Below are 13,543 nucleotides of genomic sequence, written 5' to 3'. Positions count from 1 at the left end.
CTCCGTTCAACCCTCTGTCCTCCGACTGCGCCGCCGGGTACCATCCTCTACGGAGCCCGACAAATGTTCGATGAATCGCCGTCGCTGAAAATAGTTGTCCCTTCTTTTTAGCAATGGACTCCGATTTGGAGTACATATACGAGCAGTATGTTGAGTTGTCCGACTGCTCGACGACCACATTTGAGGACTTTATTCAAATGCATCAACAAATTCGGCATCGACCAACTCACGAGAAGCTGAAGGAAGATCTGATTGAGCATCAGTGGACGATGAAAGGGGACAACAATGTTGGGATGTAATATTTGAATTTTTAAAAAATTTGAACTAGTGCTGCATGCAGGTATTTGAATGTCTGTATCCTTTGCATGCGGCTACTTGATTGTGCGAACTAGGAAAAAACCCGAAAGGCCGGATGTATGCGTCTACGGTTGGATGACGTCCTCCCACATCTGTGTCCGCGGACTGGTCCCCCTGTCCGCGGACGGATGCGGGAGGAAATTTGTGGGTTACCGTTGGAGATGCCCTTAACCTCTCCGTTAAATGAACTTAATATTGTTAACTCATTTTGCAAGCCCTGCCAAACAAAAAATTGGATTAAACTAACCTTATAGGGTTAAGAAGTATTAAGGTTAACTAACCGAATTGACTTAACATGCAACCAAAGGGGGCCTTACTGACCACTAAGGTCAAGTATACGTTGTCAAATCGATGAAAGCACATTTACTGCTACTCACAAGAGAAAAAATTATCACAAAACTAGATGGACTAAAATTCTTATTCCATATTCAACTTGCTCAAGATAATGTGTACATCATTTTCTATGTTATTCCTGGAATGGGGGAACTGGGGTGCAACAACATTTCATTTCATCTCCCGGTGCTAATGAGCAGTAAGCTGAATAAGGATCAAGACCATATTCTTTGCACATATTCTTGCATCCAGTGATTGTGCAATCCTCAATTTTATTACACTGTATGTCGTGCTCTCCAACTACAAAAAATATAACCATTATTTAGAACGCACAAATTGAACTACATTTATGTATGTATGTATCCAACAATAAATAAATATGTATGTATACATACATACATACATAATGTATATAGACCTGCTGTTTATAAAAAAAATTAATCAGAAAGGGAAGAGCTTACATGCATCACATGATGAGAAAACATTGGAGAAAATCATAAGACCCATGAATACAAGGGCCATGGAGTGTACAACCCTCAGCTTGTTCTTGGGAAGTGCCATCACAAGGAAACTGTTACAAAATGATCCAATTTGTTGATGCCTGTTATATTATCTGTACTATTTATAAAGGGCACTCGTGGTAGCAGAAATATACAATATCAACCATTTATTCTATTTTATGCTTGCTTCAAGAGTATCTTTCCATCTTAACAACCTTCTAATTTTTAGACTAATTAATTTTATTATGATCCGATTGGATTGCATACATTAATTTTCTCCTTCAATTCCGCACGCGATGTGTGGATTTTTTTAGTCCAGTTCTTTGTTTTTTCGATTCGATTCGATTGCATACCATAATTTCTTTCTTCAATTTTTGTGCTGATGAATTTTTTTTGGATCTGATTGGATTGCGAACTTTAATTTGCTCATTCAATTCTGCCCGACTGATTTGTGGATTTGTTTAGGATATTTAGTTTTGTTCTGACCCAATTGGATTGCATACCTTAATTTGGTTCTTAAGTTTTTAGGCTAACTAATTTTGTCCCGCTTAGATTGGATTGTATACCTTAATTTGCTCCTTTTCCGCCTACACGCGAGCCAACCTCTCGCTGGATGGTTCATCTTCTTGGATTTATTTCATGCTTTTGGTGATGTTTGTTCAATGGGAGGAGACGTTCTCATCCACTATGCGGTGCCTGTGGGGACTTCATCAATGTCAAGATGATATATCGGCTCAGTTTCTCAGAGGTGGTATGATGTATGTGCATTCATAAGGGTGAGTGGATGCTCGTGTATGTGAGTGACTTTCGATTATACTATGTTCAAGAAAAAAATCTGCCTGCATGACTTGTGGATTTGTTTAGGCTAATTAATTTGGAATCCAATACGGATCGAACAAATCATTCCCTATAGCGATATGATCGATCGAGCACATATGTTCGCGCTACAAAATCAGTCCCTAGCAAACGATTTTTGGTGGTCACTATTTGCGCTGGCCTACCTGGCACAGATCCCGTTGGTCCAAACAGAAAAAAGGCCATGCACAACCCAGTTGCCTAGTGTTGCACTAAATAATGTTCCAAATAAAGAAAAAAGATAGAAAAAGAACTTACAATGGTTTTTTTTCGAAGAATAATTAAATTTGACATATAAACCCAATAATTTTTTTCCGATTTGTCGTGGTAAAAAAAGAAATTTTGGATGGTTTAAATTTTTCCATATGCGAAGATAAAAAAATTCATAGTATTGACTAGTTACGTAAAAAACAAATACCAAAAATCATGTTTTGGTAGAATAGTGCTTTGAAATTGACATGTGACCGTTAGAAAAATAATATGAAAGTTTCTATGTGTGTGACACGGAAATCTTATAGTTTCCAAGAGAGCGTTATTTTTTTTAAACAACTTGCCATATTTAAAGAAAGAGTGTTTTGAAAGACCTAAACTTGCCATCTTTAGAAACAATTTTTTAATCAATTTGCCATGTGAAGATGAGAAAAAGAAATCATTGAAAACTGATTTTACAAAGTGTAGGTTTGCATGGCAACATGTTTTAACTTTTTTCTATGGCAAAAAATGTGGTCGTGGCATGGAAAAAGTTGTAATGCTGACATGGAAAAAGCTATGTTGGTGACATGGTAAAAGATATAAACACTTTTGCCATGGCAATATAATTTTTACATTTGGATTTTACTTTTTAAAATTTCCTAAGAAATTTGTCATGTGGTTTTGTCAAAATTTTCCACGTCATTTTACAAAAATTGCCATCTAACTACTTTGCCGTTTACCATGAGAGAAAAAATCATGGCAAAAATGATTTTAAAAAGAGTGTTGGTTACATGGCAAAAGTGTTAAACTTTTTTCCATGGTGAAGAGTTTAACGAGTTTGCCGTGGTAATTTTTTTTAATTTATGGCATGTCAAAATTTGAATTGATGACATGGAAAAATTTATATTAGAGACATGGCAAAAGTTTTAAACACTTCTGCTATGGCAAAAAGTAAAATAAGCATATAAAAGTTGATATGGTTTGATGGAATTATTTGCCAAGTTTTATGACCCTAGATATGCTTCTTCAAATTGATTGTCAACCTTGTGATTCAAAATGTTTTTTAAAAAAGCATGGCAAATTTGTGTAAGTAACCATGAAAAAACATTCTTCAAATTGCTATGGAAAAAACAGAACAAAGGTTGCCATCATGGCAACATATGCTTTTGGTTGCCATGTCAACACATATTTAAAATAAAATTCCTAGCTTTTAACAAACGTTATAGACCCCATGATGTATAATGCCATGCTAAACGATCTCTAATCCAAGGTAATTTTCCATGGTATATGAAAATTAAGCGATATCTAATTCATGAGAAGTGTAGAAAAAAATGGTATGCATGAAAGACCATATGTCATGGCAAATTTAGAGACCTCTAAATTAGATATCTCTAATACATGGAAAATTTATAGAACATAGTGAATTGGCAATAGCTGCTATTAACAAAAGACCACAAATATTTATTAAACAAAAATTCACCATCCAAAAAACGTCACTTTTTATATGAGCATAGTCGTAACAGGCTATAGTTTTGTATGAATAAATGTGTTTAAAGTATAAGTTTATTTTCTTGTTGAAATATTCCCAAAGTTCTAGAGATATTATTCATTACTGATGCATTTTTTTGCATTATATGTCAAAATCAGAACTTATTATTGTAGGCCTCTTCAACTATAATTTGTTCATGAATAGAGAGAAAAAATTAAACAATGCTGAAATGATCCGCTAACATTTATATGTGGAAAGTTAACTCGAAGCCGTGAAACTATATGCTATAAATAGAAGATGGTGATATAATGAAGTACCTTATGCATGCATGTGTGTTCATCACATGCATCAAAGATCTAGTACATCAAAGATCTTCAAAGTAATAACCTATATATTTTAATTTTCATATTTGAGTACGTAAGGTAATTCACAAGCCTTCATATGTACATTAAGACACTTGATCGTAGGCAGGATAACTACAAGAATCATTTGACCCACGTGTGTTCTTTTTACCTAATAATTATTATATTTGTTTCGAAAATTCAATTAGCACTATGTGAGTAAGTTAAAATTTTCTTTGATCAATACATAGCTCAAGTCACGCGTCTGTGCATGAGTACACATGCGTTTTGTCTAACATGCGGAGACTATTTGAACATTATTCATCAGTGCTCTATTGATTAACTCTTCAAGTGGTACGAAAACAATTGATGCAAGGACCTTCAATGGACCATCGTGCGTCAAGAAAATCTGGGGTCTAGTGTGGATCATCAGGACTATGCAATGTGCCTCCGGCGAGCCACCCTCTACTCCGCGGTGAGAACGAACTCCAGAAAGCATAGCCTGAGGATTAGGTTGAAGTGGTCCTATAAAGATGAATGAATGCACCAGAAACCTGAAAACAAGAGTAGGCTGGATTTGGGGGCAGGCCCGTGTTGGCAAAATCCAGGGCCCCGTGCGAAACAAAAAAATGGAGCCCTATCTCACTAAAAAAAATGAACGAAAAGCAATTAATGGATATGATATAATATTTTACATAACAATTGGATACATAAAAAATCATACCTATTCAACCCCCGATTGCATAATATTTATTTGAACAACGTCATTCTTTTATTATTTCTTGAAATGAAATCTTCAGTGATATCCTCGTAATGAATCTTCTCCTCATGATGACTCAAATCTGTATTACTGAAATAGAAGACACATAAGATGAGTAAAATAAAACTAAAGTGATACAGCAGCAGTCAGCAAATATTAGAGATTATGCGTCAGTGTTTGGCAATTGGACAAACCATCTAACTCACCTAGTCTCGTGTCCTGTCCGGATGAACTGCTATACTGTGATCTTTAATCAAGGAGGCAAGAACCGATCTCTAATGAGGTAACGATCCCTGTCAAAAATTAATTAGGATTTAGGAATTAGGAGTAGGACAATCCAGCGCGGCAGCCGGCAGTAGTTAAACACTTAAACTAGGGCTTGGACCATGCAAGTATTGATGAATTGCTTAACTCGTGCTAGTATCAAATCAAGACGGGCAACCCTCCACGACCAATCCTACACATGATCTCACATGACTAGCGCGGCGAGAGGAACATGTTGTGTTGATCTACCTGTTTTGGTGATGGCAAGAGTCCCGGAACATGTTCATCAGACAGAGTTAATCGGAACTCGGAACTGCCTGTCGCCGTGTTGCCGGCTCTGGATGCGATGCGATCGATTTTGATCTGCTCTGGATGCGCTGTCTCGCCTGCCAATTTCCTATGGGTGCGATCGATCCCGGTCTGTTTCTGATCGAGGCATCGCATTGAGCAGTGGCCTCACAGGGAGTCGTGCGGACGCGCCAGGCACCAGTAGTGGTCCAATGCCATGCGCGGCCCAGCTCCCAGGAGGAAGAAAATATGCATAAGCCTACACAAAAATTTGGGGCCCCCAAAAAGTATGGGCCCTGTGTGGGCCACATATATGGGCCTGGCCCTGCCTTTTCGAAAAAGGAGTAGACTGGATTTCTCTCGTAGATAAATCGTAGGGAGCGACTACAATAGAAAAACGTCCTAGGGTAGAAAAATAGAAAAATGTATCTGTACCATCGGATGGAAGATTGATGGCCCAGATTCAAGTGGAGCGATCTGTGCGCACAATTTGCAAAAAGCTCCCTCGCTACTGGTTAATTTGTTCCCGATCTCCTTTTCTCGTTCAAACAGAGTACCCATACGCAGTAGCAGCGACCAAAGATCCCCCCACGGCGGCGGACCAAATCCCTCAACCAAGCTGGGCGACTACGCACAGAGGAGGTGATATTCCATCTCTCTGATGGCTCTTGCCCGCTGTTACGCCGGCGGCCCAGTTTGAGGCCGACCAGATCAGAGCTCGCGGAGTACTAAGATCGGCGCCGTTGTGTGCTTGTTGCAGCCTCCCATCTCAGGCTCCGGCAACGTCTGGTCCGTCGCCTCCTCTCTATCACAGGAGATCGGAGCTCGCGTCCTTCTCCACCTCGTCGGCTGCAAGCCCGTGGTCAACTCCTCGTCTCCTTCACCACCGGCCCGTGTGACGTGGTGCGAGCCTACAAGGTGTCACCATGGTAGTTAATTTACCTGTTCTTGTACTTGTTCATGTCAATTCTGCTCATGCGTGAATGATGCAATCTTGTAACTTCGATTTGATCATGTGTTGCTACTGTTCTTGCTGGTTTGGCAGTCTATTATGGGCATTTTGTTTCACTGTTAAATACTTCAGAGAACCAAGTTGGTTGATGGGTGGATAGTCTTCGATTTGAAATTTAGAACAATTCACTGAAAATATTAGTATCCAGGGTTGTTCTGTTTATCGTCGCAATATGCAATCATTGAGTGAAAAATTGATGGGACAGTGAGCTCTTTCTACTTGTGAAGATTACAACCACCAATTCATATGACAAATGTATTGTACTGCAATTTACCAGTTGTAGACACACTGTTCTGAGCTCTGACCATTAATTTGAGACATGGATGGATCATTCTGTACATGTGCATTGGTGAAAAGACAAGGAAAAAGAATTAACCAGTTTAACATTTGGGCAAGTAGAATCTGGCCAGATAGTAAGGGACAGAAAGTTGCGCAACCTGAAATCCTGTCTGAGTGGCACATATATATAGAAAGCCTAGATTTATTTTTGTTCAGAGATTGTATTGTATCCACTGTGTCATTTGTTTTGTTCACATTTTCCTGCAACTTTGTGACATGAATCTTGTACAACACCGGCTGCATGCACTGCTTTTGTTTTTAAGTTCCAACATTGGCAATTGCATATCACAGGACTAGGCAGAGAAAGGAGAGGGATATACTAGCAGCCACAAAAAAAGAAAAATAATCACTTGAGAAGCTTGCTATAGTTTGCTTAGAATAGATTTTCGAGTTGGCATTGTGAAATTTTGTCATCTTGTCGGATGTTGTACATGGGAACAAACTAATCTCATCTACCTGGTAGAGTACCTGAACATGAAGTCCTTGTTGGCACAGGACTGAAATTCATTACACACTTGGAATATGTGCCACTTCACTGATTTCAGGGAGTCACTATCTATTCGTCCAATCTTGCCATTGAAACTAAAATCATGATAGTTTTGGCTTGGTGAAAAAGTTTAGTTAGCTTTTTGCTTTTCCTGTTTTTATAACACTCCAGTTATGAAAAGAACATCTGCAACTTTTTTTACCTAAAAAAGAAGTCTCTCTTTCTGTTTGTCTTTTAATTTGCAACCTTGAAATTGTGGCTGATTTCTCATTTTGTTATATTTTGAGGTGATAGTGGAGAAAACATAATTTTTTTCTCTGGGTATGATGGATAGATCAGAGCTCGTTGACTAGTACTAAGCTCCTCCTCCGTTATTTTGCTGCTGCATCTCAAACTGAAAATGGTGGGAAGTAGTGGGACATCGCCTTTAGGAGAGCCCATAGTGCCAGTAATCACAAATTGTGTGCCACCACTCTCAGGTGAGAACACATAGTCTAAGAACGCAAGAATATCTTGTCATTAACTAATTCTTCTTCTTCTCAAAGTCATGACTGCTTTTGAGTGATAAAACTGTACGGTGCCTTCGACGGTTCAACATACTGTTTTGTAATACGATATGCTATTTTCTTATTTGAACATACGATGGTAAATTTGAAAATCCCATAGTTTACTGGATTGATGTCTAATATGATTCTGCATTTGCATGTTTGCTCAAGTTTATCTGAACTTTATATGTAATATTTGTATTGCCTAAGTTCGCCAGTGGTTGCCAATCTCACTATATGAACATAATGCACTAATGTCTTTTTACAAGATAAATAATGTTTTATAATATGTTTCATTATGAGTAAGTTAGGATCCACAAAATAACTGGCTTCTCTGCTAGTTCTAGCATAGAAGCATACTTTAGGTTGTGTTTTGGGATGAATTTGATTCATCTCTATTTTTCCTTGCATGTGGTATGTGCAGCACACAGTGAGATGGCACTGTTGATGCATATTCATCCGATTAGATCATGGGTAATAAGATTAATTATGAATGTATGACGCTTGTACTGACCTGTGCTAACTTAATCTTATTTGTTATTAGGTATGATCTCTCCCACTACAAGAAGCTCGATGAGCAATAAGCACCGGGATCCCATAAGCACTAGTAACGGAGGCAAAGGCTATAGCTTTTCTGTTGTATACAGTTTGGCAATGCTTGTTGAACAATGATTATTTTACTCCTTCATATTTAGCGTGGGCTGTGATGTATAAAAATTGATCATCTCATGCTATGTAACACTTGATATGTATGTGTCTCTTCTGCTGTGTTTGGTCTAGGATCTGTGCAATTTGAAACGTATGTTTGGTTATGATTCGAAGTGGACGGATTAATGTTCTCATGTACTCTAATATCTTTTATGATGTTCACATACTTTTAGTGGCCAACGTGTTTGGATTTCTTGGATGAATCGTGATGCAGCCGAAGCTACTAATGAAATCAAATATACATGAAATTTCGTACAATACATATGTGTGTGCAGTTTTTGTGTAAACCTAAGAGGAGATGGGCACAGTACATGCCTGAAAAATTGTCTTATTTATGAAGGACAAAATGATGATACATGAGTCATTTGAGGTGGTTACTGCAAAGGTTATGTTCTATGTGTAACTAGTAGTAGGGGGTTTTCAAGAAATATACACTAAGAGCCCTCCACCTAAATCTGTACCACTCATCTTCCATCCAATGGCCCAGGTTAGTTTTTCTATTCTTTCACTCTAGGCTGTTTTTCTATTATAGTCGCTCCCAGATAAATCATGCTTGCATGTGCACATGGCATTCGCCAAAATTAGCTAGCAAAGTCCTCGCGAGCTTAACTTGCGCTAATGCCATGGTGTTTAAACTTGTTCATATATGCCATCTAATGGTATATGGCTCAGAAAATGGAACCTAAAGCCCATGGTTTAGACTTTCCATTTTTTTAGAACGAAGGCTCAAGAAGAGCCCGGCTTTGAATTAACAAAGCCATCAACCGGCCAGGATTACAAGATCACCAACTTACAAGGAAAAGCAAAAGAAAACAAACGGCTGATACAAGGAGCAAAGAGAAACACACTCAAAAGGCAGCAGCGAAAGCAAGCAACACCATGCTGCAGTCATCACCCTACAGGACGACCTACACCAACAGGACTAACTATGGACTTGAGAGGATGCACCACGCGCAAGCTTCGTGATCATAGCCAAACTCGAAGACAGTAATGGACCGACACTCCTCTAGAACTGCCGCTGCAAAGGGCCCTTGCCCTCTCATCCTGGCTCGAAGGATGCCGCACTGGCAGGCGGCAGCTCGATTCACCCTAGAACCTAGAAGGAAGACATCCAAGCTGCGCATGGAGAAGGAACTAGGAGCAGACCTGCAAGCTCAGAGCACACCACTCCGAGCACCGTCATCGTCCACGGTTAAGCCACACCGAAGGGCTAGAGCTGTCAGCCACAGTCGCAGCAACAAGGGTAACAACGATGAGCCACTGAAGAAAATGCATTGAAGCGCAGAGCCAAGCTGCCACCCACCACCATCACACCCACAACCCGACTCTCTCGCCGCCCCTGCGATCCCCGGACTGCGCCTCCAAGAAGGAACACGACACGGATGTGTCGTCGCCGCCCGAATCAGGGGACCTAGGCTTTCACCTAGTAGGGGACGAAAGGAGGGGGAGAAGGATCCTCACCACAGCCTCCAAGGAGGGGAACGACGCCTAGGGTGTCGTACGGTGTGGCTGTGCCGGCCAGGGGTTTCCCCCGGATCCAACCCCACTTGACGAGATCCGCGCTGCTGGAGCCCGGGAAGAATGACCTAAGCCACTGGGACCCGGATCCGGCGATGGAAGGAGCAGATCGGGGCAGGGAGGATGGGATGCATCTGGCGGCGGCAACCGCGCGGGGGAGGCCGCACACCAGCGACCGGGGACTGACGCCTCCTCGTCCCCCTCGAGACCGAGGGAGGCGCCTCACCAACTCCAGCAGGAATGGCCCGTCGCCAGGGCCACCCCACGCTCTCCGCCCGGGCCGCCGCCCCGGATGCCGAGGCCCTCCACGCTACGTGGAGCCGCCGGATCCCCCGCCGCCACCTTCATCGGTGTCGAGCGCACACCGGCGCACACCTCTGGCGGCGGCGGAGGGGGAGGAGGGGGAGGAGGAGGGGTGTGGCGGCGGCGGTTAGGGTTTCCCCCAAGTCGCTTCGGAGGAGAAGACGCTGGCGCGGGCAGGCGGCGAGCCCAATTCGTCGGTTTAGACTTTCCATTGCTATAAATCATTTGCACTTGCCCGACGATCGATTATGCGATAGTCTGACTGTGCTATTCAGCATAGAGACACCACCTCAGCCAAATGGTAGTACCGAAGGTGCCTCTTCTAGTAGATGGCCTGAGAAGATTTTTCATAATCCTCCTATGTACAACATTATTTATACCTTGAAATGTTTCTTCAAACGAGTGAAGCTTGAGGAGGGCAGAGCAGGGATGACCTTGGACAGCACCTTCGTGGTGGGCTTGCTAGCACCCACAGCCTCGAGGTAAGCCACTACCGATACCCAGGAAGCCTCGACGTAGCCCGTGATGTGCCGCTCTACTCTTCTACGGTGCCATGTGGCCCATTTGTCTACACCAAGCACGTCAGCATGGAGAGAGGGGTCGTGAGATTGAAGGGCAGTTAGATGGAAAGACGGACTCAAGGACAAATATGCTTATGGTTACGTATATGTATACATCCTTTTTTTTTTCTTTCATGGATTAAGGATGTGGGATGTGGACAGCATATGCAATGGCTTGTTTTGACATAACCGAGTCCTTGTGTGATGACTTGAGCTCAATGATAGGCCGGTATTGGTGGGGCCAAGTGGATAAGCAAAAAAATGCATTGAATTTCTTGGGATAATATGTTGAAACAAAAAAAGAATGTAGGGATGGGTTTTAGGGATTCGCATTCCTTTAATCTAGCTATGTTGGCTAAGCAGGCCTGAAGAATTATAGAATACCCTTCATCACTATGTGCTAGAGTGCTTTCACAAAATACTGAAGGAAATATGCCCTAGAGGCAACAATAAAGTTGTTATATTATATTATATTATATTTTTTTATTCATGATAAAGGTTTATTATTCATGCTAGAATTGTATTGATCAGAAACTTAAATACATGTGTGAATACATAAACAAATACCGTGTCCCTAATAAGCCTGTACTAGACTAGCTCGTTGATCAAAGATGGTTAAGGTTTCCTAACCATAAACATGTGTTGTCATTTGATAACGGGATCACATCATTAGGAGAATGATGTGATGGACAAGACCCATCCGTTAGCTTAGCATAATGATCGTTCAGTTTATTGCTATTGCTTTCTTCATGTCAAATACATATTCCTTCGACTATGAGATTATGCAACTCCCGGATACTGGAGGAATACCTTGTGTTCTATCAAACGTCACAACGTAACTGGGTGATCATAAAGATGCTCTACAGGTATCTACGAAGGTGTTTGTTGAGTTGGCATAGATCGAGATTAGGATTTGTCACTCCGAGTATTAGAGAGGTATCTCTGGGCCCTCTGGGTAATACACATCATAAGCTTGCAAGCAAATGACTAAGGAGTTAGTCACAAGGTGATGTATTACGGAATGAGTAAAGAGACTTGCCGGTAACGAGATTGAACCAGATATGAAGATACCGATGATCGAATCTCGGGCAAGTAACATACCGATGGACAAAGGGAATTACGTATGTCGTCATAACGGTTCAACCGATAAAGATCTCCGTAGAATATGTAGGAGCCAATATGGGCATCTAGGTTCCGCTATTGGTTATTGACCGGAGAGGTGTCTCGGTCATGTCTACATAGTTCTCGAACCCGTAGGGTCCGCACGCTTAACGTTCATTGACGATATAGTGTTATATGAGTTATATGATTTGGTGACTGAATGTTGTTTGGAGTCCCGGATGAGATCACAGACATTACGAGAAGTCTCGAAATGGTTGAGAGGTAAAGATTGATATATAGGACGATGGTATTCAGACACCGGAAGAGTTTCGGAGTGCACCGGGTAGTCATCGGGTCACCGGAAGGGGTTCCGTACACCCCCGGTAAGTGTATGGGCCTAATGGGCCCGGGGGGGGGGGCAGAGCAGCCCCTGGTGCGCCCCTTCATTGGACAGCAGGCTCTAGGGGAAGGAAAGGGGAGGGGAGGCCCCTCCTTCCTTTCCCTCCTCAAGTGGGAAAGGAAAGGGGGGGGCACCCTCCCCTGCCTTCCCCCGCACTTATATAAGGCAGGGGGAGGGCGCGGCTTGGGAGAGACCCCAAGTAGGATTCCTCCTACTTGGGCGCCCTCTTTGGCTGATCCTCCCTCCCAACCACCTATATATATGTGGGAGGGGGATGCCTAGCAGAAAACACAACATTGTCTTAGCCGTGTGCGGCGCCCCCGTTTACTCTCTCGGTCATATTCTCGTAGTTCTTAGGCGAAGCCCTGTAGAGATCACATCTCCATCACCGTCATCACACCATCATGCTGTCGGAACTCATCTACTACCTTGCCGTCTTGCTGGATCAAGAAGGCGGAGGACGTCACCGAGCTGAACGTGTGCAGAACGCGGAGGTGCCGTGCGTTCGGTACTTGATCGGTTGGAGCGCGAAGAAGTTCGACTACATCAACCGCATTGTTAAATGCTTCCGCTTACGGTCTACGAGGGTATGTAGACACACTCTCCCCCTCTCGTTGCTATGCATCTCCTTGATAGATCTTGCGTGTGCGCAAATTTTTTTTGTTTTTCATGCAACGTTTCCCAACAAATGTCACCCAGGAAAATCAGTTTTGGAAGCTACTATGAAGAATGGCATCTCTTATGCAAGGCGTAACATTTTGAATGGGGTGGAGTTATCGAAAAAGGGCATTATATGGCGAGTTGGAGATGGGGAGAGGATCAAGGTGTGGACTGATCCCTGGATCCCAAGAGGAAGCACAAGAAGGGTCATAGCACAGAGAGGAAACCGTCTTATAACTAAAGGTTTACCTGATTGATCTGAGCACAAACTCGTGGGACATGGAACTAGTCTAACAATGTTTATGCTGGATGACGCAAGACTATCTTGCAGATCCCCATCCATAAACATTCCAAGGACTTTATAGCCCGACACTTTGATAAAAAAGGTATATTTTCTGTGAAATCTGCGTATAAACTGGCAGTAGACACTAGAGATCGTGAACCATCATCGGGACTGACATCTTCTTCGAGTGCAGACGGAGAAAACAACAAATTTAATTGGAAGAAACTATGGAAGCTGATCCTACCAGG

At 42.1% G+C, this 13,543-nt stretch overlaps 2 long non-coding RNA genes across 2 annotated transcripts; one reads left to right on the top strand and one right to left on the bottom strand.

Moving 5' to 3' along the window:
- Nucleotides 1-4,267: 4,267 nt before the first annotated feature.
- LOC123164140 (uncharacterized) lies at nt 4,268-5,533 on the bottom strand. Its single transcript, XR_006482177.1, has 3 exons — nt 5,341-5,533; nt 5,034-5,120; nt 4,268-4,917 (listed from the first exon to the last, which is right to left on the bottom strand). It is a non-coding gene; the product is annotated as an uncharacterized lncRNA (long non-coding RNA).
- Nucleotides 5,534-5,913: 380 nt separating this feature from the next.
- LOC123163777 (uncharacterized) lies at nt 5,914-8,571 on the top strand. Its single transcript, XR_006481988.1, has 3 exons — nt 5,914-6,021; nt 6,140-6,308; nt 8,307-8,571. It is a non-coding gene; the product is annotated as an uncharacterized lncRNA (long non-coding RNA).
- The last annotated feature ends 4,972 nt before the right edge of the window (nt 8,572-13,543 follow it).

The sequence above is a fragment of the Triticum aestivum genome, chromosome 7D (assembly GCF_018294505.1).
Source record: "Triticum aestivum cultivar Chinese Spring chromosome 7D, IWGSC CS RefSeq v2.1, whole genome shotgun sequence".
In the NCBI taxonomy this organism is placed as follows: Eukaryota; Viridiplantae; Streptophyta; class Magnoliopsida; order Poales; family Poaceae; genus Triticum; species Triticum aestivum.
The sequence above is the reverse complement of the archived record's forward strand: the minus strand, read 5'-3'. Positions and strand labels throughout refer to the sequence as shown.